This window comes from Panthera onca, chromosome B4, assembly GCF_046562875.1.
Source record: "Panthera onca isolate mPanOnc1 chromosome B4, mPanOnc1 haplotype 2, whole genome shotgun sequence".
Classification (NCBI taxonomy): domain Eukaryota; kingdom Metazoa; phylum Chordata; class Mammalia; order Carnivora; family Felidae; genus Panthera; species Panthera onca.
The window spans coordinates 35,786,392-35,812,038 of record NC_138345.1 but is presented as its reverse complement, the minus strand read 5'-3'; the positions used below and the strand labels follow the sequence as shown (position 1 = coordinate 35,812,038).

Sequence of the window (25,647 nt, the reverse complement as noted above, 5' to 3'; positions counted from 1 at the left end):
AGGCTCCCAATATGCTACAGAGCCTTTCCGCTCAGTGTAGAAAGTTTAGACAGTCCAGGGGTACGTGATGTAGAAATTTGTTACACACTTTATTTCAGTTTCACTCTCCGTAGAAACCCACTGTTAATAGTTTGATATAGAGATTGCCACCTCTTTGTCTGCTTATACAAATGTTTATTCCCAAATCTGTCCACATGTGCAGGTCTTAAAAAAATTAATAGACTTCATTTTTTAGAGAAGTTTCAGGTTTACAGAAATTTCTATGGATAGTATAGAAAGTTCCAATATCACCTACTCTCTGTTTTCCCTTATTAATAACATGTATTAATGTGGCATATTTGTTACAGTTGATGAACCAATATTGTTACATTGTCATTAATTAAAATCTGATTATAATAGGGCTCCTCTTTGTGTTGCAGAGTTTTTTAAAAAGGGATTCAACCTGTCATTGTTCTATAGTGTGCTTTGTGGTTTTCAAAATACAGTGCTTCTGGACTTTTTAATGCAAATGAACATCATTGTTTCACTAATTTTCAGATTAATGACACATATTTAACAGTCTTCTTGGAATGGAAAAGTTGCTTGAAAGTTACTTCATTCTGTTTTTTTCTTTTTCAAAAGTTTATGTTATAGTGCCAGTTGCTTTTCTCTGAAGGAATGCTTATTTTTTGATTGGACATTCTGGCTCCTCCTTGAAGCTGTTCAGCTTCTTGGAGATTTTGTTGCTGTTCTTCCTTGGAAGCGTGATAACACATCAACCTATTTACCATTAGCATTCTCTGCCTCACTGAGACAGCTACTTCCCCATCCATCTTTTTTGTTCTCTTCCTCTTTCTCAATTTCCAACACTTCTGTTCCTAGAATATAAGCTTTAGCATCTAATTCTCCATATCCTTGTACTCTTGATTTTATCTAGTCTTAACCTGGAATTTCTTCTGCATCTGAGAAATTCATTGTTCAGAAGAACTGAGTCAAAGTTGCAGCAGACATCAGATTCTTTACTTTGAGTGTTTTATACTAGGCCAGGATTTGGGGAAATTGAGTCATTAAGCGGTTATCTTTTTCTTAGAATCTCCTTCATTGATTCCTACTGTCATGATTTCCTCAGAGTTCTTGTCCACAACAAAATGGGTGGCCTCAATTATGAGCAATGACTGATCTCTGGGACTACCAGCTTATGAGATGTTTGTGCACAAACAGAAGGATCTTGCTCCTTCTCTTTGGTGCTGCTATAGAAACCTTTGCACAAAGGGATAGAAATTAGAAAAAGCTCATGAATTCCCACCAATCTGGAGATAAGTTTGTAGAGTATCTCTTTAGAGCTCTTCAGTGGCAATAGTATTTCTGCAAAACCTTGGGGAATCATGACTCAAATGGATAGCTGAGAAGTTAAACACCTCTGTTTTTTTCCTCTTCTTTTGTTTCTAAGCACTTCCATAACCTTTTCAACCTTTCCTTGTATTTGGAGCCTGTTTTCCTTATGGCATACTGCACTAAGATTCTTAGTCACTGTCCTGTTTCTCTTGTTCTTTTTTTCCTAGGAGGAAGGTCAAGGTAGCAACTAATACTTTGGTGACCTTAGAGAAGCATGAATTGTGATAACACTGGCAGTCTTGGCATCATTTCAGATGTTTCTTCTGGAGTTCAGTCATCACTTTCAAAGATATCTTGGCTACAGTTGCATTGCTGTCTCTTAAAATGTGCATATGGAATTCTGCAATAGTATATTCACTTTCTTCTTCTTGTTTTAATGTTTGTTTATTTTTGAGAGAGAGAGAGCGTTGGGGAGGGGCAGAGAGAGAGAGGGAGACAGAGGATCTGAAGTGGGCTCTGCACTGACAGCAGAGAGTCCCATGCAGGGCTGGAACTCACGAGCTGTGACATCATGACCTGAGCTGAAATTGGGCTCTTTTTTAAAAAAATTTTTTAGGGGCGCCTGGGTGGCTCAGTTGGTTGAGCGTCCGACTTCAGCTCAGGTCACGGTCTCACGGTCCGTGAGTTCGAGCCCTGTGTCGGGCTCTGGGCTGATGGCTCAGAGCCTGGAGCCTGCTTCCGATTCTGTGTCTCCCTGTCTCTCTGCCCCTCCCCCGTTCATGCTCTGTCTCTCTCTGTCTCAAAAATAAATAAATGTTAAAAAAAAAAATTAAAAAAAAATTTTTTTAATGTTTGTTTATTTTTGAGAGAGAAAGCATGAGCAGGAGAGGGGCAGAGAGAGAGGGAGACACAGAATCTGAAGGAGGCTTCAGGCTCTCAGCTGTCAGGCTCTCAGACAGAGTCTGACGCGGGGCTCGAACCCACAAACCATGAGATCATGACCTGAGCCAAAGTTGGACTCTTAGCCGACTGAGCCATCTAGTATTCTTGTATTTTACACTTTTTTCTTTTTTTTTTTTTGTAATTTTTTTTTTTTTAACACTTATTTATTTTTGAGAGGCAGAGAGACAAAGCATGAGTGGGAGAGGGGCAGAGAGAGACACAGAATCCGAAGCAGGCTCCAGGCTTTGTGCTGTCAGCACACAGCTGGATGTAGGGCTGGAACCCATGAACTGTGAGATCATGACCTGAGCCAAGTCCTGATACGTAACCGACTGAGCCACCCAAAACCCCTCTTTTATCGTTTTTAAGGAGGCTTCATGGCCAGTGCAGAGTCCAATGAGGGGCACAAACTCACAACCCTGAGATCAAGAGTTGGATGCTTAACTGAGTCACCCAGGTGCCCCAGTATTTCATAGTTCTATTCTGTTCTGTTACAAATGAGTGTATAAAGTCTTAGAAGCTTATATGGCAATGTAGAAGTTAAAAGAAGAACAGTAGTGGGGTGCCTGGGTGGCAGTTAAGCGTCCAACTCCTGATTTCAGCTCAGGTCATTATCTTATGGTCATGACATTGAGCCCCACATTGGCTCTGTGCTAGGCATATAGATTTAAGATTCTCTCCACCCTCTGCCTCTTCCCTGCTCACTCTTATGTGCTCACTCTTGTGTGCTCTCTCTCTTAAGTGCTCTCTTTCTCTCCCTCAAAAAGAAAAAAGAGCAAACTTGATGGGTTGATCAGATTCTTCTCCCAGAGATCAAAGATTTGCAAAATGTTATTGGAAGATCTGTGTTCAAGATAGTGTAATTGTAGGAGAGCAGATCTTTCAACTCTTGAGGAAAGTTGTCTAGATGTTCTGGGTAGCAGTGACCAATTGGTGCCATAAACGTCACCAACTTTGCCAGTTCTTTGCTGGGTTTATTTGGTTGCAGTTTGAAAATCTCTACTGAGATTTGCATTGAAGTTGATTTAGAATTATTTTAGGTGGTGCTTACATTCTGTAGTTATTCTTCCTAGTACTTTCTTAGATCTGTTCATCTATTAAGATTTCCTACTTAGCCCTTGAAAGCAGTGTGATTTTGCCACCCCTCTTAAAAAAATCTGAGTGATGGCCAGTAGATTATATATTTCTTGAGGGTAAAGAGAGGATAGCTTTCTTTATATCAAACAGCAGTCCTGGTGTATAGCAAGTAGGGAGTAAATGGTCTTTTTAAAACCTAAATTGGATTGTATTCTTTTGCTAAGTGAAGTGCTTCAATTCTGTTAAAAATAACCTTTTCAAAGTCTTTGTGAAATACAAACTTGAAAAATTGCAGCTTTATCTCCTCTTTTAATTCTAAAATGAAATAAGGCTGATTGATATCCTAGGACCTGTTTGTTAGGAATAATTAACCTAATCTATTTAATAAGTACATTTAGTATTCAGTTTTGGAAGTTAAATGGATTAAATAGAGGATTTGTTTCACGTGACCCATGGTTTTGATTTTTCTGTTTCGTAGTATACCATGCGTTAGAAGGGATGTATGTTGGTTAAGTGATTATATAGCCTGGCTTAATCAGACATTTTAAGTGTCCAGACAGAAGGAAAAGTGAAGCTAAATTCTGGAAACGGCCAGAATGTCTTCAGACATGGGGAAAATAACTGTGGGAAAGGACAATTGAAGTTTTTTGATGTAAGAGCACAGAAAAATAAGATTTTTTTAATAGCTGACTTACAGTATTGCATATTCTTTTTGGACTTCTGTATTTTCCACATTATGTACTAGAAAACAAAGCATATAAAGCATATGGTCTTGAAGAGACAAACTTAATTACCTTATTAAATTTTGGCCAGCTAGGCCTTTTGTATGCATTTTTTTGTTAGTATATTGCTGATTATTTTTCACTGGCAGCATATTCACTTTAATACTATGTGCCCTGAAATCTTACTTTAGTGAGCGTGTATACATAATTGTATCTGTACATTCCTTGGGTCAGGGAAGAAAGTGGTGGTAGTAAAAACTGTTTAGCATGTTGGAACAAGAGGGTTACTTTTATTTTCTTGGAATTTATTTATATCCAATTTCATCCAGAAATGTAATTATAAGGAGGAAAAGGAGGAAGCATAATTCAATGACTAAGAATAAAATTTGGATTTGGGTTTTCTTGGCAGCAAAGGTAAAAATGGAAATATGGTAAAATACATAGCACTAAACTGAAAGGAGGAATAAGACCAATTTTCCAGGGGTAAATCTTTTCTTGACAGATTTTAAAGAACTGTTTAAATTGGGAATTACATAAAAAGCTGTTTCTTTAATTTTTTGTTTGTTGTTTGTTTTTGCTAGAGGCCCTAGTTAAAGGGCTAGGACCAAGCATTAGCATTTCAAGCCAATGGAAGAAATTTTTTATGGGGTTTGGTTTGAATTTGGGCTGCACATGTGTTTTTTATTTGGCTAACAGATTTTTTTTTTTCTTCAAAATACTTCAAACATTCAGAATACAGAGACCAATATAATTAACATTCGTGTATCTACTCTACAGCTGTATTATATCTTAACATTTTTCTCATTTCCATTTTTTTAAGAAAAAAATTGCACATACAGTTGAAGCACCTTCTTGGATTACATTTCAGTTTCTTTACAGAAGTAATGATATCATGAATTTGGTGTTGATCATTCCTAATGCCTATTTTTATGTAATAGCTGCATAGAAATACGTTTATAAACAAATCATAATATTGTTTTGCATATTTTCAAACTTGATGTAAACAATGTTCTGCATATTCTGTAACTTGTTTTTCATGAAATGCCTGTATTTATTTATTTATTTACTTAAAAAAATTTTTTTTTAACGTTTATTTATTATTGAGAGACAGAGACAGAGCATGACCAGGGGAGGGGCAAAGAGAGGAGGAGACACAGAATCCGAAGCAGGCTCCAGGCTCTGAGCTGTCAGCACAGAGCCCGATGCGGGGCTCGAACTCACAAACCGCGAGATCATGACCTGAGCCGAAGTCGGATGCTTAACCGACTGAGCCACCCAGGTGCCCCTATTTTTAATTTTTTTAAATTTATCTTAGAGAGCGAGCCTGCATGACAGTGTGGGAGGGGCAGAGAGATAGGGAGACTGAGGATCCAAATTGGGCTTTTGTGCTGACAGCGTAGAGCCCAATGTGGAGAGCCTCATGTAGGGCTGGAACTCATGAACTATGAGATCATGACCTAAGCTGAAGTTGGAGGCTTAACCAACTGAGCCACCCAAGCAACCCATGAAACATGTCTTTTAGATTCATATGAAACTGTTGATACATTACCATTTTTGACCTACAAGAATGACAGTTTCCTGTGGTTCAGCCTAATTATAGTCATCACTTTTTTCTGGGGTACAATTACATTATTATATGAATACATCCATTTTTAATTTATCATGTTGATAGGTATTTAGGTTGTTTCCAATTTTTCCTCTTTTAAAAACAATGCTACGTTGAACATTCCTGATTAGGAATCCTTGTGCACATATTTCAGCTCTTTGGCAGGTTTTCTAAACTGCATGTTGGAAGCCATTAATGGGTTCTGAACTCAGTTTTAATCAGGAATTAAAATAGGATAGAAAAGTATTAGGTTGTATTACAGGCAGTATGGATAAAATGCTTTGTGAAAATTTTGTTTCTTTTTGTGTATGTGTATCTATGTGGTTACTAAGTGTTTTTTTTAAGTTTATTACAATTTTTTTTTTAATATTTATTTATTTTTGAGAGAGAGAGAGAGAGACAGAGCCTGAGCTGGGAGGGACAGAGAGAGAGAGGGAAACACAGAATCCAAAGTAGGCTTCAGGCTCTGAGCTATCAGCACAGAGCCTGATGCAGGCCTCAAACTCACAGACCCGGGAAATCATGACCTGAGCTGAAAGTCGGATACTTAACTGACTGAGCCACCCAGGTGCCCCTGTGGTTACTAAGTTTGAAATGAAGTGAAAATTACCCAGAAATGAAGTTATTGGGTTGGAGGTTATGGAGATTATGGGAACTTTTAACTATGTCATAGATTGCCTAATTATCCTCCCAAATTGTGCCACTTTATTTTAGCACGAGAATATGAGAATTTGCTGTTTCCAAATCATTAGGATCCATGGCATTGCCAGATTTTTTTATGTGTTTACAAATCAGATGATATTTTTACAGAAAAGTATCATATCATCTTTATTTTTCTTGATTAATTATGAGATTGAACATGTTTCAATTGTTGAGTGACTATTCAAGTTTCCATTTCTTGAATTGACTATCTGCTACCTGTCCTGCCTATTCCTTTGTCTTTTTAAATTGATTATAGGAGCTTATTAAATATTTTAGTTGTGTCTGCTAAATGAATTGCAAATATTTTCTTCCAAGCTATGTGGTTTATTTGTTAACTTTTTATATGGTTTTGTTGAATATAAATGATTATTAAATCTATTACCATTTTCCTTATTTGTGTCCTTTGTGTCTTAAGAAATCTATTCCATACCCCAAGGTCATTAAGAGTTTTCCATACTTCTTTCTAAAAGTTTTTGAAAAAATGTTTTGAATATTTTGCCTGAAAAAAAAAGGTATTTTTATATAATATGAGGCAGGGATCTAATTTAATTTTTTATATGCATAATCAGTTACTACAGATTTAATTTAATTTTTTATATGCATAATCAGTTATTACAGCACCATTTAACAGTGTGTTTTAGAATTTGAATTGTTAATCTTTTAAGCAGTTTTGGTTCAACACAGTAACAGCCTTTGTCTTTACTCAGGCTGTTTCACATGTTCAAGTTTGTGACTTCTGGGCAAGAGGAAATGATTGAGCGATTACTTGATTCAGAAGTACAACCTAGAGGAGTAGATAGATACAGAGCATATTTGTAGATCTCACCCATGTCATTTTTCTCAACCACTTTTGTAATAGAACTGGTGTGCAGTTTAAGGATACACTTTGAGGAAACAGATTTCTGTCTTTTGCATTGCTGGTTAATATCCACAGACTTTGGAAACCAGATAAGCAGGTGTTCCATTGACATCTTGATACTTGAAACTTCAGAATATAGTTGGCCTTTGAACTACATGGGTTTGAACTGTGCAGGTCTACTTAATACGTGAATTTTTTATAGTGCAGTACTGTAAGTGTATTTTCTCTTATGATTTTCTTAATAACCTTTTTCCTCTAGCTTACTTTATTGTAATGGTACAGTATATAATACATATAGCATAAGTCCAGTGTCTTCCCTCCAATTCTGTTTCTTAAAGGCTTAGAACTTGACTTTATGTTTTGGGAATTTGACAAAATTCAGATTTTTTTTTACTGAGGAGTAGAAACTTTTTTGGTCATGTTTATGGTTTAGCTTTTTAAAAAGTCAAATTTATTGAGTATAGTTTACACTCTATAAGATTCACCCTTTTTTTAGAGGTACAGTTCTGTGAATTTTTGCAAACATTGCTGAAGGATTTTTTATGCCAAAGTGGACTTGATAACTGGTGGAAAGGCCTATAAAGTAGCAGCACAGCAAATAACAGTTGGCATCTTTTTATCACTTTAGAAATCTTTATAGGAAGATTTGCATTAGGCATAACAATAGACCAGTTGTGTGGTCTGCTCCACTGACTTTTCCCCCAACTGTCATTCACATGATCATGGGATTTGTTTTTTTTTTTTCTCCCCTCAAGAAAGTTGGTCAAGTGGGATATGGCAGTTAGAACAGGTTCCATGTGATTTTACTTAAAAGTTGGCCTACTTCATGCTAGGGCAAAAAAAAAAAAAAAAGTAGTGTAAATGATTCAAAGTGTTGCCTGTCTTTATATATTCAAAATAATTAAAAAAAATTTTTTTTAATGTTTTTATTTTTGAGAGAGACAGTGTGAGTGGGGGAGGGGAAAAGAGTGAGGGGGAGACACAGAATCTAAAACAGGCTCCCTGAGCTGTCAGCATAGATAGAGCCTGATGCAGGGCTCGAACCCACGAGCTGTGAGATCATGACTTGGGCTGAAGTCAGATGCTTAACCAACTGAGCCACCCAGACTCCCCTATTCAAAGTAAATTTTAAAAAATAAACTGTTTGATTTGAAATGTTTCTTTGTGTTTATAGCAGTTAAGATTTTATGAACATGAAGGCTTGAGAATGCTTGTCTTAAAAATTGAGGTATTTCTTCTTCTCAGTTGTCAGCTGTACCATTTTCTTAAGGGCTGTATCAGTAGCATATGTTAGGAACTTTTCCCATTTTATCAGTCCCTCCCCCCCCCTCCCCCCCACCATTACCAGTTTTGTTTTATTGACATTTTTCGACTCAGAAATGTTTTGAGTGTCTGGGGAAGAATTCCAATTTTAATCAGTCGTTTCATTGGTTCTGGTATGTAGCAAGGCTCTATGTTCTTCCCTATTTTTTGACTGTTTCTTAATATTTTCAACGTTGTTGTAAAGTACAACGTATTATCAGTGTTCAAACTCCTGATTTTGGCATTTAAGTAGTATGCATTTAGTAGAGCTTATGTTTCATGGAAACAGAGGGTTGTGAATAAGAGCATTGACTTGGGTGTTAGGCAGAGTAGGTTGATTAGGTAGGTTAGTTTGCCACTTGTAAATATAGTTAACTCAGGCAAGTTATTTGGAAGTTTCCTGGGGGTTTTGTCATTTCCAAAATGGAGGAAATAATTGTACCTATCCCCCAGGATTGTTGTAAAGATTAAAGAGATAATTCATGGGAAATGTTCTTTGCATGTAGTAAGTACTCCTCCTCTTTCTCCTCCTGTTCTTCTCCTCCTCTTTTTCCTCCTCCTACACATCCAACAAAGGTTTTGAGTTCCTACTTTGCATCCGTGTTATGAAACAAAAATGGATTCTAAAGGTTTTCTGACCCTAAGAAGTTTCCAGGAGGGGAAGGCAAACATGTAAATGGATAAATGCAGTAAATTGTGACAGGTGCTATAATAAAAACATTAATAAGAATAAAGGAGTTAGTGTTAGGAGCCTGGGGAGGTCAGGGAAATTAATTTCTGCCCCTGAACTTCTTACAAAGTTTGAGTAGTAATTCCCTATACATTTATTTGGCAAATACTTATTTTGAATACAGTTAGTGTGTGCCAGTTGCTGTTTTAGGTGCTAGGAATATAGGAATAAAGAAGACAATGTCTGTTCTCTCAGGGGCTTTCATTCTAATGGGAAAAGAGCAGTAGTAAACAAAAATCTCACAGACAAGAAAGAGATTAAAAGGTCATGTGGTAAGGAGTAAGTTGAGTTAGGAGGTGCCAATTTAGATGGTGTAGACAGAAGGATTCTTTGAGTAGGTGACTTTTAAATTGAGATCAGCATGTGTAGAAGGAGCCTGCAATGGGGATGATCAGAGGGATGAGCATTCCAGGGTTTGGGAAACCTGGTGACATAAAGCCCTTTGAGCTTTTGGAGTGTTAGAGGAATAGACAGGTCAGTGGATGCAATGTAGTGTGCAAGGGGGACAGTGGTACAAGAAGAGGTCAAAGGTAGGGCTAAAATCACTTAAGGTTTTGTAAGCCAGGATAAAGGTTTTCTAGTTATAAAGGAAAGTTATTGGAGGGCTCAAAACAAGGGGGTGCCTTTTGATAAAGATCACTGTGACTGCTGTGTGAGTAGTGGATTCTGGATTCTAAAGCATAAGGAATGGGGATAGTTGGGTAACAAAGATGGAACCAAGGAGATCTTTATAGGCTAGTGTATTAGGACAGGTGAGAGAGATTTTATTTTCTGGCTGAAACCAGAAAGTAATAGAAATGGGTAGATTTGGACTATGTTTTGAAGACTGAATTAGTAGGACTTGCTGAGTGTATTATGACAGCTCTTATTATTACTTTGGTGCCTAAATAATGTTTTATAGGTATATGTTGCATCACATATCACATGGTAATAATTGTGAAGAGTATTATGTAAACATTTTAATAATATTGTATCTAGTTTTGAGCTTCTTATGCTAGATAGGATATGAAAAAAGTGGGTCGAGTCTAGTAAAGTCTCCAGGAAATGATCAGAAATTAAAAAATGAGTCCTTTATGGAAAAGCTTAATGAATAAGAATTATTTAGCCTGGATTGGTCAAAGTTGAATTAACAATAATGATTTGCAGCAAACTAATGGATATTATCATTGTGGAAAACTAAAATGATGATGTCTTTTGATATTCATCCTGAATACTATGGATTTCTAGACCTTAAGGACTATTAAATATTTGAAGAAATGCTTGTGGGAGAGCCTCATCTTTGGAGACCTTTGAGAATCTATTGAATGATTTCCACTTGGTATAAAGAATTGAACCCATCACATATTTTGAAATCATGTATTGGGTTTGATTCTTTATATTGCTTAGTGAGAGAAGAGTAGGTATTGGTTAGTTATTATTTCCATACTTTTGCATTTCATTATGTGATTATAAGCTAGGGCTTCCGCCATTTAGTTTAAACACTACATTTATACTTAGCTAATTCTTTTGTATACTATGGGTACCTCATCTTCCAAATAAAAAAATGGCAGAGAGAAATGCACAAATTTAATGAAATGGCATTAAGGTAGTTTTTTAAATTAAAAAAATTTTTTTAATGTTTATTCTTGAGAGAGAGAGAGAGAGAGAGAATCAAGCAGGCTCCAGGCTCTGAGCTGTCAGCACAGAGCCCATCACGGGACTCAGACTCCCAAACCATGAAATCATGACCTGAGCCCAAGTCGGGTGCTTAACTGACTGAGTCACCCAGGTACCCCTAAGGTGTCTTTTTAATACTGGTTTGTCATTAGTGTTTGTTGTGACCAGAAACTTCACAATCTTCAAATATGACTATCGCTACTTGGTGTGTGGTATTTAGCTGGGCTTTCTCACTAGTGATCTCATTCTATTGCCAACCTCACAGGGCATGATTTAAGTTAATTCTTGGTGCTTTGCCTCTGTTAGCTTATTCAGTTCTCACAACTATGCATGACATGGAGATTGTTGACTCTTTTACACATTAATTTGCCATCTGCCATGGACCTTTGAAGTTGTTAAAAATTAGGATATTAAGTCTTCAGATTCTGAGGGCCGGTAGTGCAGTGTCTCTTTGTATTAGTTGGGACACAGTGAGTAGGGTGTAATAGTTGAAATCTAGGAGCATCACTTTCTGGTTCTATAATTAGATTATTCAGTGGTAGAGGACAGGCTGCCAAATATGTCCCAAGGTTTTTGTTGGCTTCCTCTAAGGTGAAAGTAGCCAATTTCAAAGTGACTGGAAAGTTGTATACTGAAACTATTCTGTGGTCTATCATTCCACACTGAGGTATGCCTTTGAAGTTGGTGCATGGTTAATGAGATTCCTGATATCAAATTCATGCTTTTCCTTCATTGGAAACCTGAATGGTGCAAAATGTTCTACATGGAAGTATTGGTATGTTGTGTCCCTTATTACCTCCTCTTTCAGACTTCATTGTGAAGTAAAATATAGTGGATACAAATTGTTCAGATTTAGTTATTCAACTAATGGAATGGGATTATTTTTTAGGATGGAATAGTTTATTCCATCAGTAGGATCAGTAAGGATATTAAAGGTGCTAGATTTTCTTTTGAACCCTAGCTTTTTCCTTTTTAACCACTATCAATGAAGTACTGATGTGTGTTACTTGACTGGCTTAAGTTTTTACAGAATTCGGATGGAAGATTTCTGTCACACTAACTGCAGGGAAAGTGGTTGATCTCTTAAAATTAATACTTACAGAATGGTACAGTGATGGGGGAGAGGTGTCCTCTGGATACCAGAATGTTGTTCCTTGCTGGTTATGTGACATTTATGCTTTGTGATCTTTGTGAACTCTGTGTGCTTTCTTGAATGTATTTTTTACATCAATAAAAAGTTTATTAGACAAAGAGGCAATGCAGTACTGTAGTATATTTTTCTGGATTGCAGCCTTGACATCTTATTTCACAGTTCTTAAAACTTTAATTTGGTACCTTTTTCTATATTTTACAGGCTGTGGACTTTATGGGCTTTAAGCTGAGCATGTTTTTTTGAAATATATTTCTATTTTCTTTATTCATCCAATTTTTAATGGTAATTTGACTTACAATTTTTAAATTTCTTTTCATTTATTCCCCAAGTAGGGATCAGTGAATTGAGCTTTTTCTTTGCTAATATTAATCATTTATTAATAAAACTATAGAAGTAGCATTGATTAATAAGAGCACCAGGAATGAGCACTAGATTGAAATTTTAGCTCACCAGTTACTAGTTGTGTGTTAGTTACTCAGACTGTTTTGCTTTATGTCCTCATCTATAAAGTGGGGATTGATAGTACCCATCTCATATCTCACAGAGTTTTAACTGAATTAATTCTTTATTACTTAAAAGACACAGTGCCTGGTGTATAGTAAGCACTAAATAAGCTATAGTTGCTATTACCATTTTTCTTACTGTGATAAAATATACATACGAAGTTTACTATTTTGAGCATTTTTAAGTTTATATTTCATTAGTGTTTAATATATTTACAATGTTGTGTAACCTTTACCAGTATCTATTCCAAAACTTTTGAATCACCTAAAACAAAAACTAACCATTAGCAATAACTTGCCATTACCCCCTCTCACTAGCCCTGATAATCTGTGTTCTGTCAATTGTACCATGAATCCAAACTTAATCCTCTTTTGTTATTTATTAATAGCTTAATAGTTCATTGTATGTTTTTAAAAAAAAATTAATGTTTTATTTTTGAGAAGGAGAGAGAGAGAGGAAGAGAGTATGCATGGGGGAGGGGCAGAGAGAGAGGGAGACACAGAATCCGAAGCAGGCTCCTTGCTCCAAGCTGTCAGCACAGATCCCGACATGGGGCTTGAATTCAGGAGCCTGGAGATCATGACCTGAGCGGAAGTCGGATGCTTAACCTACTGAGCCACCCAGGCACCCCATTTCATTACGTGTTTATATTACATTTTGTTTATCCATTCATTTGTCCGTGGATGCTAGTAGAGTTTCCATGTTTTGTCTATTGGGAGTATTGGTATACAAGTATCTATTTGAATTCTTGTTTTCAATTTTTAGTATATGTCCAGGAGTGGAATTGCTGAATCCCAGTAATTCTGTTTACCTTTTTGAGGAACTTTTGAGGAACCTGTTACTCTTGTTTTTATTATCATTATGGTCGCCTTTATTTGGTGAAATGTATTGATGAGATTTTTTTTTAGAAATTACTACCCAGGTGCTATTAGCATTGTGGTATGTATTTTTATCGGAAACTATGTGCATGATTTTCCACTCCTTGCATTGAAATTTCTGGTGTGGAGTATTATGTATAAAACTGTGGAGCTGGACTTGCCTGCTTTCTCTCTTTTTTTTGAATTAAACTTTTCTGTTGGAGATAATTGTAGGTGCATGTGCAGTAGTAAGAAATGATACAGAGATCCCCATACACTTTGCCTAGTTTCTCCCACTGCTAAAATCTTACAAAACTATATCTAGTGTAATATTGTAATCATGATACTGACATTGTTTTTTCTTTTTATGATACTGACATTTTTAAGATACAGGACAATTTTTTTTTTTTTAATTTTGAAATTTAGTTTAGAGAGCAGGGAGGGGGCAGAGAAAGAATCTTAAGCAGGCTCCACGCTGAACGCAAAGCCCCACATGGGGCTTGGTCTTTCGACTGTGAGATCATGACCTGAGCCAAAATCAACAGTCAGACGCTTGACTGAGCCCCCTAGGCGCCCCAAGATACAGAACAATTCTGTTAACCCCAAGGATCTTTCATGGTGACCTTTTATGACCGTATCCACTTCTCACTCCTATGCCTTCCTTAAGTCCTGACAACCACTAGTCTGTTCTCCATTTCTATATTTTTGTTATTTCAAGGATGTCATAAAAATGGAATCATACAGTATATTACTTTTTGGGATTGTTTTTTTTTCTCCCCAATTAAAAAATTGTAAAATGTATATAAAATTTACTGTCTTTTTTACTACACATTTTAAAAATGTGCAGTCATGTTGTGCGTTTTGTGCAGCCATTTATCTATAGATTCTTTTCATCTTACAAAATGGAAACTATAAATTAAGCAGTAATTCCCTGTCCCCCCCCCACCCCCCAAACCCTGGATACCATCATTCTACTTTCTCTGTGATTTTGACTACTTTAATAAGTTCTCTCATACAAGTAGAATCATGTAGCATTTGTTCTTTGTGATTGGCTTATTTCACTTAGCAAAATGCCACAGTTCATCCAGGTTGTAGTGTGTGTCAGAATTTCCTTCCTTTTTGAGGCTAAGTAGTGTTTTGTATGTATAGACTATATTATTGATTCATCCATTGATAAGACACTTGGGTTGCTTCCATGTGTTAGCTGTTATAAGTAATGCTGTTATGAATATGAGTGTATAAATGTCTCTCCTGGACCCTGCTTTGAATTCTTTTGAGTGTATACCCAGAAATAGAATCGCTAGATCATATAGTGATTCTATTTTTAATTTTTTTGAGGGAACTACCATACTGTTTTCCACATCTTGCCTGTTCTTTTAAAATTGAGGGCAACAGGGGCGCCTGGGTGGCGCAGTCGGTTAAGCGTCCGACTTCAGCCAGGTCACGATCTCGCGGTCCGTGAGTTCGAGCCCCGCGTCAGGCTCTGGGCTGATGGCTCGGAGCCTGGAGCCTGTTTCCGATTCTGTGTCTCCCTCTCTCTCTGCCCCTCCCCCGTTCATGCTCTGTCTCTCTCTGTCCCAAAAATAAAAAAATAAAAAACGTTGAAAAAAAAATTAAAAAAAAAAATAAAATAAAATTGAGGGCAACATAAAAATCAAAATCACAAAATAGGTGAAGTAATACATCGTACTAATATCATCTAATAACAAGCCCAACTTACGATTAAATATAAATAATTTTAAATCCTTTTCTTTTTTCCATTTGTCCCCCTAGAGAATGGGACATTTATTTGTTCATTCAAGAAACCTATATTGAATGTCTCCTGTGTATCTTGCAATTTGTGTTTCAGCAGTGAACAAAACAGGAATCCTTGCCCTTATGTAACATGCAAACTATTGTTTTTTAAAAAATACATTTCCTAGAATAGAGTTGTATTTCTAGACCTGAAGTGTCAAACAATTAAGTTAGCAATTTCTTCAGGTAGAAAAAATTGATTTTGAGGTACATGTAAGTTACCTCGGTGTTTTTAATCAGTGTAGTAACTTTATGCAGTATTATTTGAAGGGAAAGTGAAGTCTATGAAGTGGGAATTTAAAATTTTCCATTGCTTTTCCATTAGAAAGGCAACCTGGTGTTAGTACATTTGCCTGGGAGTCAAGAGATCTACGTTCCAGTCTATCATGTAATATTTGGTATTCTCCTGGATTCTTCACTTTCATTTTTGTCCCTCCTCACTTCTTTTTAAAGGATTTTGGCCACTGTTGTTAGGCTGGTAACTATGTTAGATCACTTTTGTTACTGGTAACACCCAGTACTGTTTTCAAGCTTATTCTCTTTTCTTAATTTGTGCTTCCTGATATCAACTGAATATTTGTTACTTCAAACTTCATTTCCAAAAACAATTTCATTACTTTCCCCTTTAACATCCCTTCATCTCATTGAATGGTATTCTCTAAATACACTTAACTGCCTAAGCAGAAAACCTGAGTCATCTAATGTCTTTGTATTCTTCATTGACCCTCATTTAATCAGTCATCCAGTGTTGATATTTCTCTACTGAGTATATCTTGAATCTGTCCCTTGTCCTCTAATTTTTGAATAGACCTTACTATTCTTGTTTGCATATGCTCTTTGCACAGAATACCTTTCATCTATTGTGATTGGCAAACCCCCTCTGTAAAACCTTGAACATTTCTTTTGGGAGAAATGTTGTAGCATGTGTCAGTACTTCATTACTTTTTTTTTTATTGTGAAAAAAATAAAATTTACATTTTAACCATTAAAAAAATGTTTACTTTGAGAGAGAGGGAGAAAGTGAGCACGAGTTGGGGGAGGGGCAGAGAGAGAGGGAAAGAGAGAATTGCAAGCAGGCTCTACAGGTCAGCGCAGAGCCCAAAGCAGTGCTTGATTTCCTGAATCGTGAGATCATGACCTGAGCTGAAGTTGAGTCGGACGCTAAACTGACTGAACCACCCACATGTCCCCATTTTAACCCTTTTTTAAGTGTACAGTTCATTAAATACATTTACATGTTGTGTAACCATCACCACCATTTCCAGAACTTTTTCATCATCCTAAAAAAAATATGTACCAATTAATAACTCCTACTCCTTCCTTTCCATTCCTTCTGGTAACTTCTGTTTTACTTTCAGTCTCTGAATTTGCCTATTCCAGTAACCTCATGTAAGTGGAACCATACAATATTTGTCTTTTGTGTTTGGTCTGGTTTATTTGGTACATAGCATAATGTTTACAACATTGGTTCATGTTATAGCATGTATTAGAATTTCATTTCTTTTTATGGCTGAAGAATAATCCGTATTATGATTATACTACATTTTGTTTATCCATTTGTCTGTTCTTTCAGCTTTTCACCCGTTGTGACCAGTCCTGCTATGTAGATTTGTTCTCTGCCCTCCTCCAGCTTTATATGTATACACACATACACATTTTGTAAGGTGGTTACCACAGTCCAGTAATTGACACATCTATCAACTGACAGTTACCTCCCCCTCCCTTATCTATCTGTCTAGTAAAAACACTTAAGATTTACCCTCTTAATATACAATGTTAAGTATGTATACAAGTATTCAAGTATACAATATTCAAGTATACAATACAACATTATTAACTGTAATCACCGTGTTGTATATTAGATCTCCAGAACTTACTCATCCTGTGTAACTGAAACTTTGCACCCTTTGATTAACCTCTCTCTGTGTCCTGTACTACCCAACCCCTGGCAACCACCATTCTTTCTGTTTTTTGAGTTTGACTTTTTTAGATGACAAATGTTAAGTGAGCTCATGCGATATTTGTTGATCTGTGTCTGGCTTATTTTACTGAACATAATGTCAAGTAATTATTAACAGTTATTATAATTATATGTATAATATATATAATTAAATGTTTTATGTATAATGTTATATATAATGTTAACATAATTATTAACATAATGTCCTCCAGGTTCATCCATGTTGTTGCAAATGGCAGGATTTCCTTCTTTTTTTAACACTGTGCATGTGTGTGTAATGGAATGTTAACGTATCTTAATTTCTTCATTCATCTGTCAGTGGACACTTAGGTTTTCTTTCATACATATATATATTGTGAATAATGCCTCAAATGAATATGGAAGTGCAGACATCTTCTTGAGATCCTGACATTTTTTCATTTTCTTGGCTGTATACCCAGAAGTGGGATTGCAGGATCATCCTCTGTCAACACTTGTTATCTTTTGTGTGTTTGGATAATAGCTTTTCTAACAGGTGTGAGATGATATCTCTTGGTTTTGATTTGCTTTTCTCTGATGACTAGTGATGTTGAGTACCTTTTAGTATACCTGTTGCCATTTGTGTTTTCTTTGGAGATGTGTGTATTTAGTTCCTCTGCCCATTTTTTAATTGGGTTATTTTTTCTTTGCTGTTGAGTTGAGCTACTTGCATATTTTGAATATTAGCCCCTTATCAGATATATGGTTTACAAATATTTTCTCTCTTTCCATAGATTGTCTCTTCATTCTGCTGATTTTTTTGTTTGCTGTGCAGAAGCTTTCCAGTTTAATGTCATCGCACCATCTTTTTGCTTTGATTAGCTTTGCTTTTGGGCTCCTATCCAAAAAATGATTTCCCATGCTAAAGTCAAGAAGCTTTTCCCCCATATTTTCTTCTAGTAGTTCTATAATTTCAGGTCTTACATTTAAGTCTAATTTATTTTGAGTTGATTTTTGTGTATAGTGTGAGATAATGGTCCAGTTCCATTCTTTTGCATGTGGACATCCAGTTTTCTCAACACCATTTATTGAAGAGACTGTTGTTTCCTTGTTATGTGCTTTTGGCACCATTGTCGAAAATCAGTTGACTGTAGTTGCATGTGTTTATTTCTCGACTATTTTGTTCTGTTAGTCTAGTCTGTTTTTATGTCAATACCATTTATTTTGATTACTGTAGCTTTGTAATGTATTTTGAAATCAGGAAGTGTGATGCCTTCAGCTTCATTCTTTTAGCTCAAGATTGCTTTGACTATTTGGAGTTCATTTTGGTTCTATATGGATCTCAGGACTCCCCCCAGCCCCTCCCCCCCCCCATTTCTGTGAAAAATGCCATTGGAATTTTGGTAGGGATTGCTCTGAATTTGTAGATTGCTTTGGGTAGTATGCACACTTAACAGTGTTAGTTCTTCAATCCTTGCACATAGAATAACTTGCTGTTTATTTGTGTCTTCAATTTCTTTCATCAATACTATAGAGTTTTCAGTGTATAGATCTTTCACCTCCTCGGTTAAATTTATACTTAAGTATTCTTTTGAAGTTATTGTAAATGAGATTGTTTTCTTAATTGTTTTTTTTTTTTTTTCTTGGATGGTTCCTTGTTAGTGTATAGAAATGCAGTTGATTTTTGTGTATCAGTTTTGTATCCTGCAAATTAAAAAAAAAAGCCCTGCCATCTGCAAATAGAGATGATTTTACTTTTCTAACTAAGATGCCTTTTATTTCTTTTTGTTGCCTAAGTGCTCTGGCTAGGACTTCTAATGCCATATTGAATAGAATGGGTGAGAACAGGCATCTTTGTCTTGTTCTGAACTTAGAGGTAAAGCTTTCAGCTTTTTACCATTGCATATGATGGTAGTTTGTCATTAGCTTTTGAGATGATCATATGAATGATAATCACAATGACCCTGTTAATGTGGTATACTACATTTGTGGATTGCATATGTTGAAACATCCTTGAATTCCAGGGATAAATTTGATTCGATCATAGTAAATGATTGTTTAAATATGCTATTGAATTAGGTTTGCTAGTATTTTGTTGAGGATTTTTGCATCTGTGTTCATCAGGGATATTGGCTTGTAATTCTTTTTTCTTATAGGGTCCTTGTCTGGCTTTGGGAAGAATTTGAGAAGAATTGGCATTAATTCTTATTTATGATTGATTAGAATTTACCAGTAAAGTCCTCTGGGGGACTTTCCTTCTCCCACCCTCCCTTCCGTCTTCCCTCCCTTCTTCCTTCACTCCTTCCCTCCCTCCTTCTTTCCCTTCTTCTCTCCCTTCCATCCTTACATTTACTTATTTTGAAGAGAGAGTGAGCAGGGGAGAGACAGAGAAAGAGAGAGAGAGAGAGAGAGAGAGAGAGAGAGAATCCCAAGTAGGTTCCATGCTGTCAGAACAGACCCTGACACAGGGCTCGATCTCACAAACTGAACTGTGAGGTCATGACCTGAGTCGAAGTCAAGAGTTGGACCCTTAACCAGCTGAGCTACTCAGGCATTCTGGTGCATTTTTCTTTGTTCAAAGATGTTTAGGGGGGCATCCGGGTGGCTCAGTCGGTTGAGTGTCTGACTTTGCCTCAGGTCACAATCTTGCAGTTCACGAGTTTGAGCCCCATGTTGGGCTCTGTGCTGACAGCTCAGAGACTTGAGTCTGCTTTGGGTTCTGTGTCTCCCTCTCTCATTCTGCTCCTCCCTGGCTTACACTCTCTCTGTCAAAAATAAACATTAAAAAAAAAAAAAAAAAAAAGATGTTTGGGGTGTTGAGTTTGGAGTCTGCTTAAGATTCTCTCTCTCCCTCTGCCCCTCTCCCCTGCTTGTGCACTCTCTCTTAAGTAAAATAAAAGACATTTGATTACTGTTTCAATCTTACTTTGTTTTTGGTTTGTTCAGATTTTTTATTTCTTCATGATTAAGTCTTGGTAGGTTGTATGATACTAGGAATTTATCCATTTCTTTCAGGTTATCCAATTTGTTGGAGTGAAATTGTTCATAGTAGTCCTTTATGATCTTTTCCATTTTTTCAGTATCAGTTGTTGTATCTCCTGTGATTTGTAATTTTCTTTTGCTTGGTTAGTCTAGCCAAAGATTTGTCAATTTTGTTTCTCTTAAAAAAAAAAAAAAAACAAAACAAACCATAACCCAAGTCCTAGTGTCATTTTTTTTTTTTTTTTTAAGAGAGAGCGAGCACTCTAGCATGCTGATGAGGGAGGGGCAGAGGGAGAAAGAATCTCAAGCAGGCTCCTCACTCACTGTGGGACCTGCCGTGAGGCTTGATGCCTTGACCCTGGGATCATGATTTGAGCCAAAATCAAGAGTCGGACACCCACTGACTGAGCCACACAGGTGCCCCTCTAATGTCATTGCTTTTTAAAATTTTTTTTCTTGTCTCTATTTTATTTTTGTTCTAATCTTAGTTCCTTCCTTCTGCTAACTTTCGGCTTAGTTTGTTTTTTTCCTAGCTCCTTGAGGTATAAAGTTAGATTGTTTATTTGGGATTTTTCTTTTTTCTTAATGTATGTATTTATTGACTTAAACTTCCTTTTAGAACTAACTTCTTTTGCTGCCTCCCAGAAGTTTTTGATATATTTTTTTTCCATCTTTGTCTCCATGTATTTTTTTGATATCTCTTTTAATTTTTGCTTTGACCCATTGGCTGTTCAGGAATGTGTCATTCAATGTCCACATTTTTGCACCTGTTCCCATTTTCCTCCTGATTTTGATTTCCAGTTTCATACCATTATGGTTGGAAAAGTTAGATATACTTTTAGTCCTCTTAAATTAGTTAAGACTTACATTGAGGCCTAACATGATCCATCCTAGAGAATGTTTTGTATGTATAGTTTGGTTCATATTTACTTTATGTTTTTAGGTTCTTTGGTGTTGATTGCATGTGTATTTACACTTAATATCCTTTTGATGAGTTGACCCCTTTATTATTGCATAATGACCTTCTTTATCTTTCTTTTTGAATGTTTTATTTTTGAGAGAGAGCGAGTGCATGAGCAAGCATAGGGGAGGGGCAGAGAGAAAGAGAGGGAGTCACAGAATCTGAAGCAGCCTCCAAGCTCTGAGCTGTCAGCACAGAGCACGACATGGGGCTTGAACCCACAAACTGAGATCATGACCTGAGCCAAAGTCAGATGTGTAACTGACTGAGCCACCCAGGTGCCCCTCTTTTTTGTCTTTGTCATAGTTTTTAACTGAGAATCTGTCTTTGTTTTATATAATAAGTACAGTTACTCCTGCTGTCTTTCATTTACTATTTGCATAGAATCTCTTTTTTCATGTCTTCGTTTCCAGCCTATGTGTGTCCTTGCAGCTAAAGTGAATCTCTTGTAGTGAACATACTGTTGGATCTTGTTTTTTAATCCACTCACATACTCTTATGTCTTTCATTGGAGAATTGAATCCATTAAGATTTAAACAATTATTGATAGGTAAGGACTTAACTCTTGTCATTTTGTTAATTGTCTTCTGTTTTCTGACTTTATTTCCTTTGTGCCATTCTTCCTTTCTTACTGTCTTCTTGATTTAATGATTTTTTCAAATAGTGGTATGCTTTAAATCTTTCTCTCTTTTTTCTCTTCTCTTCTCTTCTCTTCTCTTCTCTTCTCTTCTCTTCTCTTCTCTTCTCTTCTCGTAGGCTTCACGCCCACTGCAGAGACCAATACGGGTCTTGAACTCACACCCTGAGATCAAGAGCTGAGCTGAGATCAAGAGTCAGATGCTTAACCTAATGAGCCACCTAAACACCGCTGTATCTTTTTTATCTTTTGTGAATCTACTAGAGTTTTCTTTGTGGTTGCCATGAGGCTTACCTAAAATCAGCAGTTTATTTTAAGCTGATAACAATTTATCATATTCTTTAAAAATTTTTTTTTTTAAACATTTATTCATTTTTGAGAGATAGAGTGTGGGTGGAGAAGGTGCAGAGAGAAGGAAACACAGAATCTGAAGCAGGCTCCAGGCTCTGAGCTGTCAGCACAGAGCCTGACGTGGGGCTTGAATTCACAGACTGTGAGATCATGACCTGAGCTGAAGTTGGATGCTTAACTGACTGAGCCACCCAGGTGCCCCCAATTTAACATATTCTGTACTTTTACCCCCATTCTATATTTTATATTATTGATGTCACAATTTACGTATTTTTATATTGTGTATTCATTAGTAAAATATTATGGCTATAGTTGTTTTTTTAAGTTTATTCATTTATTTTTAGAGAGAGCAGAGAGAGAGGAAGAGAGAGAGAATCCCAAGTGCATTCTGTGCCACTAGTGTGAAGCTGAATGTGGGGCTCGAACCCCTGAACTGTGAGACCATGACCCGAGCCGAAACCAAGAGCTGGATACTTAACTGACTGAGCCATTGAGGCACCCCTAGAGTTAACTTTTTAAAAAATATTTATTTTGGGGCGCCTGGGTGGCTCAGCTGGTTGAGCATCCGACTTTGGCTGAGGTCACGATCTCGCGGTCCGGGAGTTCGAGCCCCGCGTCGGGCTCTGTGCTGACTGCTCAGAGCCTGGAGCCTGTTTCACATTCTGTGTCTCCCTCTCTCTCTGCCCCTCCCGCATTCATGCTCTGTCTCTCTCTGTCTCAAAAATAAATAAACGTTAAAAAAAAAATTTTTTTTTTTAATTTATTTTGAGAGAGAACGGGAGAGAATGTGTGAGTGAACAGGGGAGGGGCAGGGAGAGAGAATCCCAAGCAGGCCCCGTGCTTGGTGTGGAGCCTGAGACAGACTTGGGGCTTAATCGCATGACTGAGATCATGACCTGAGCCGAATCAATAGTTGGACACTTAACCATCTGAGCCAGCCAGGTGCTTCTAGAGTTATTTTTAATAGTTTTGTTTTATAACTTTTAAAGTTAAAAGTGATGCCCACAACATCATTACACTATTAGAGTATTCTGTATTTGAGTCTATACTTGCCTTTGCCAGTGAGTGTTATAATTTCATATGTTTTCATGTTATTAATTAGTATCCTTTCATTTCAGTTTGAAGAACTCTTTTTAGCATTTCTTGTAAGGCAGGTGTGGTGGTGAAGAACTCCCTCAGCTTTTGTTTGGGAAAGTCTTTATCTCTCATTTGTTTCTGAAGGACTGTTTTGCTGGGTATTCTTGGTGAAGATGGTTTTTTGTTTTTGTTTTCTTTTAGCATTTTTAATATGTCATCCCATTTTCTCTTGGCCTGCAGAGTTTCTGCTGAGAAATCTGCTTATTGCCTTATGGAGGTTTCCTTGTATATCATGAGTTGCTTTTCTCTTTCTGATTTCAAACTTCTCATTTTGTCTTTAACTTTTGAGATTTGGTTATAATGTGTTGTTGTGTAATCATTTTAGGATTGGTCCTATTTTGGGACCTCTGAGCCTCAAGTATCTAGAGGTCTATATCCTTCCCATAATATGGGAAGTTTCAGGCATTGTTCTGTTAATTTTTTTTAAAGTTTATTTATTTATTTTGAGAGAGAGTGTGAGCATGTGCACGAATGGCAGAGGGGCAGAGAGCGAGGAGAGAGAGAGAATCCAAAGTTGACTCTGCACTGTCCATGCAGAGCCTGACTTGGAGTCTTGAACCCACAAACTGTGAGATAGTGACCTGAGCCAAAGTCAAGAGATGGACACTTAACCAACTGAGCCACGTAGGCACCTCTCTGCCATTGTTTCTTTAAATAAGTTTTCTGCCTTTTTTCTCCCTCTTTTCTTTCTGGGACTCCCACTATGGGTATATTGGTTCATTTGATGGTAGCCCATAATTCCTGTAAGTTTTCTTCGTTGTTTTTCATTTGTTTTTCTTTTTTCTTCTCTGACTCAGTAATTTGAAATGACATGTTTGAGCTCAGAGATTCTTTGTTGTGTTTGATTGAATATGCTTTTGAAGTTTTCTATTGCAGTTTTCATTTTATTTATTGTATTCTTCAGCCCCAGAATTAGTGTTTGATTATTTTTTGTGATTTCTATATTTTTGTTGAACTTCTCGTTTTTATGTCTTTTTCTGATTTCATTGAGTTGTTTATCTGTGCTCTCATGTAGGTCACTGAGTTTCCTTAAAAAGCAATTTTGTTGTTTATGCTGAAAGGCTCCCATTTATTTTTTCCTAGGGCAGTGTCCTGAAGTTTTGAAGGCCGTGTACCATCTTTCAATCCAGGAGAGTTGAGCCAGCCGTCTGTGATTGCTTTGTCTATGATTTTCAGTGCTTTGCGTGAGCTGGTTTCATTGGGGAAGAGCACATGGAGTGCTGGGGGCACATGGGGCCTAGTTGGGGTTATCTTCAGGTAATGTGTCTTATGAGGTTTGTGGGTAGGCCTCTTGCTGGAGCCTGTGAGTGGTCAGTAACATCCATGGCACTTTATTGAATTCTGTGCCCTAGTTGCTGTGAGCCCTGTTTCTCTTCCCTGCTTTGTCTCAGTGTTCTGGGTGGAATGAGAATGAAGGGGCCCCTGAGCAGCATCCTGTAGATCTGGGGAAGTGGGTGCTCATTTTGTTCGCACCTTCCCCTGTGGTAGAAATCACAGGTGGAAGGATTCTTTCTTGGCACTGATTTGTGCTGCTTTAGGGAAAGTATGCCATTGGTGAAGTTGTAACTGTTCTTCTTACTTTCTTCAGTGTACTTACTTGCAGATTTTTTTCCTCCAAAGAGCTTATGAGACCTCTCTGGGACTCCAGGGTTCCCACAAAGGTACTCTAGTCCATGGGCAATTATCAAAATTGCTGTTTCGTGGGAAATGAATGCTGAAAACTCCTGTTCCTTCTTGTTGATATCACTGTCTGTCGATTCCTTTTTAAGCAACATATTAGATTGTAAGATTTTTCGTGATGTTTGCATGACTTAACTGATCATGTTAACTCAGATAATAAAATGATTTTGGAAATGTTTACAATGATTTAGATTGGACTTTATATTGAACTTTTAAGAAGTTGATGTATAAATTCCTATCTATAGAAAACAGTTTTAAAGTGGTGTTGAGATAAATCTCTAGCTTTGAAAAATGTGATAGACCAGGTTGGACATTTATTTTCAGTGTTGGTTTTCATCATAACTATGTGGTATCTTGTCATCAGTTGAGCTGTAGTCTGTGGATGATTTTGTGGTAATTATAAACTAAGTAAGAGATGAGTAAAAGAAGTAGAGTTCATTTCTTCTAAAGTCTTAAAAATTTGAGGGAGGCATATGTCCCTACTGTTCACATCAAATTCTTCACTTTCCATTGAAATCATTAGTCATTCGTAGTCACTAAGTGACTGAAATTAGCTGGCAATTATATAGATTCCTCACATCTTCCCCCTCTACCCCTCAATACGTGGTGTAATAGTTGAAAGCTGCCACTCAACTTTTTTTTTATTCCAAATTGAGGACAATTAAAAAAATCACAGATGGATAATTTATGTGTGGTTTTATGTAGGTAAAACTAGGAGTGAATTGATTTCTGTTTGGGGACTGGGCAGCTACTTCACACATTG

General features: G+C 36.8%; 1 protein-coding gene and 1 pseudogene across 3 annotated transcripts in view; one reads left to right on the top strand and one right to left on the bottom strand.

Annotated features, from left to right (window-relative positions):
* The window catches only part of ADIPOR2 (adiponectin receptor 2), an 82,093-nt gene that overhangs the window by 5,349 nt on the left and 51,097 nt on the right, over positions 1-25,647 (top strand). The gene's annotated exons all lie outside the window — the stretch shown is intronic.
* On the bottom strand, positions 662-24,979 carry LOC132695407 (protein SDA1 homolog pseudogene; annotated as a pseudogene).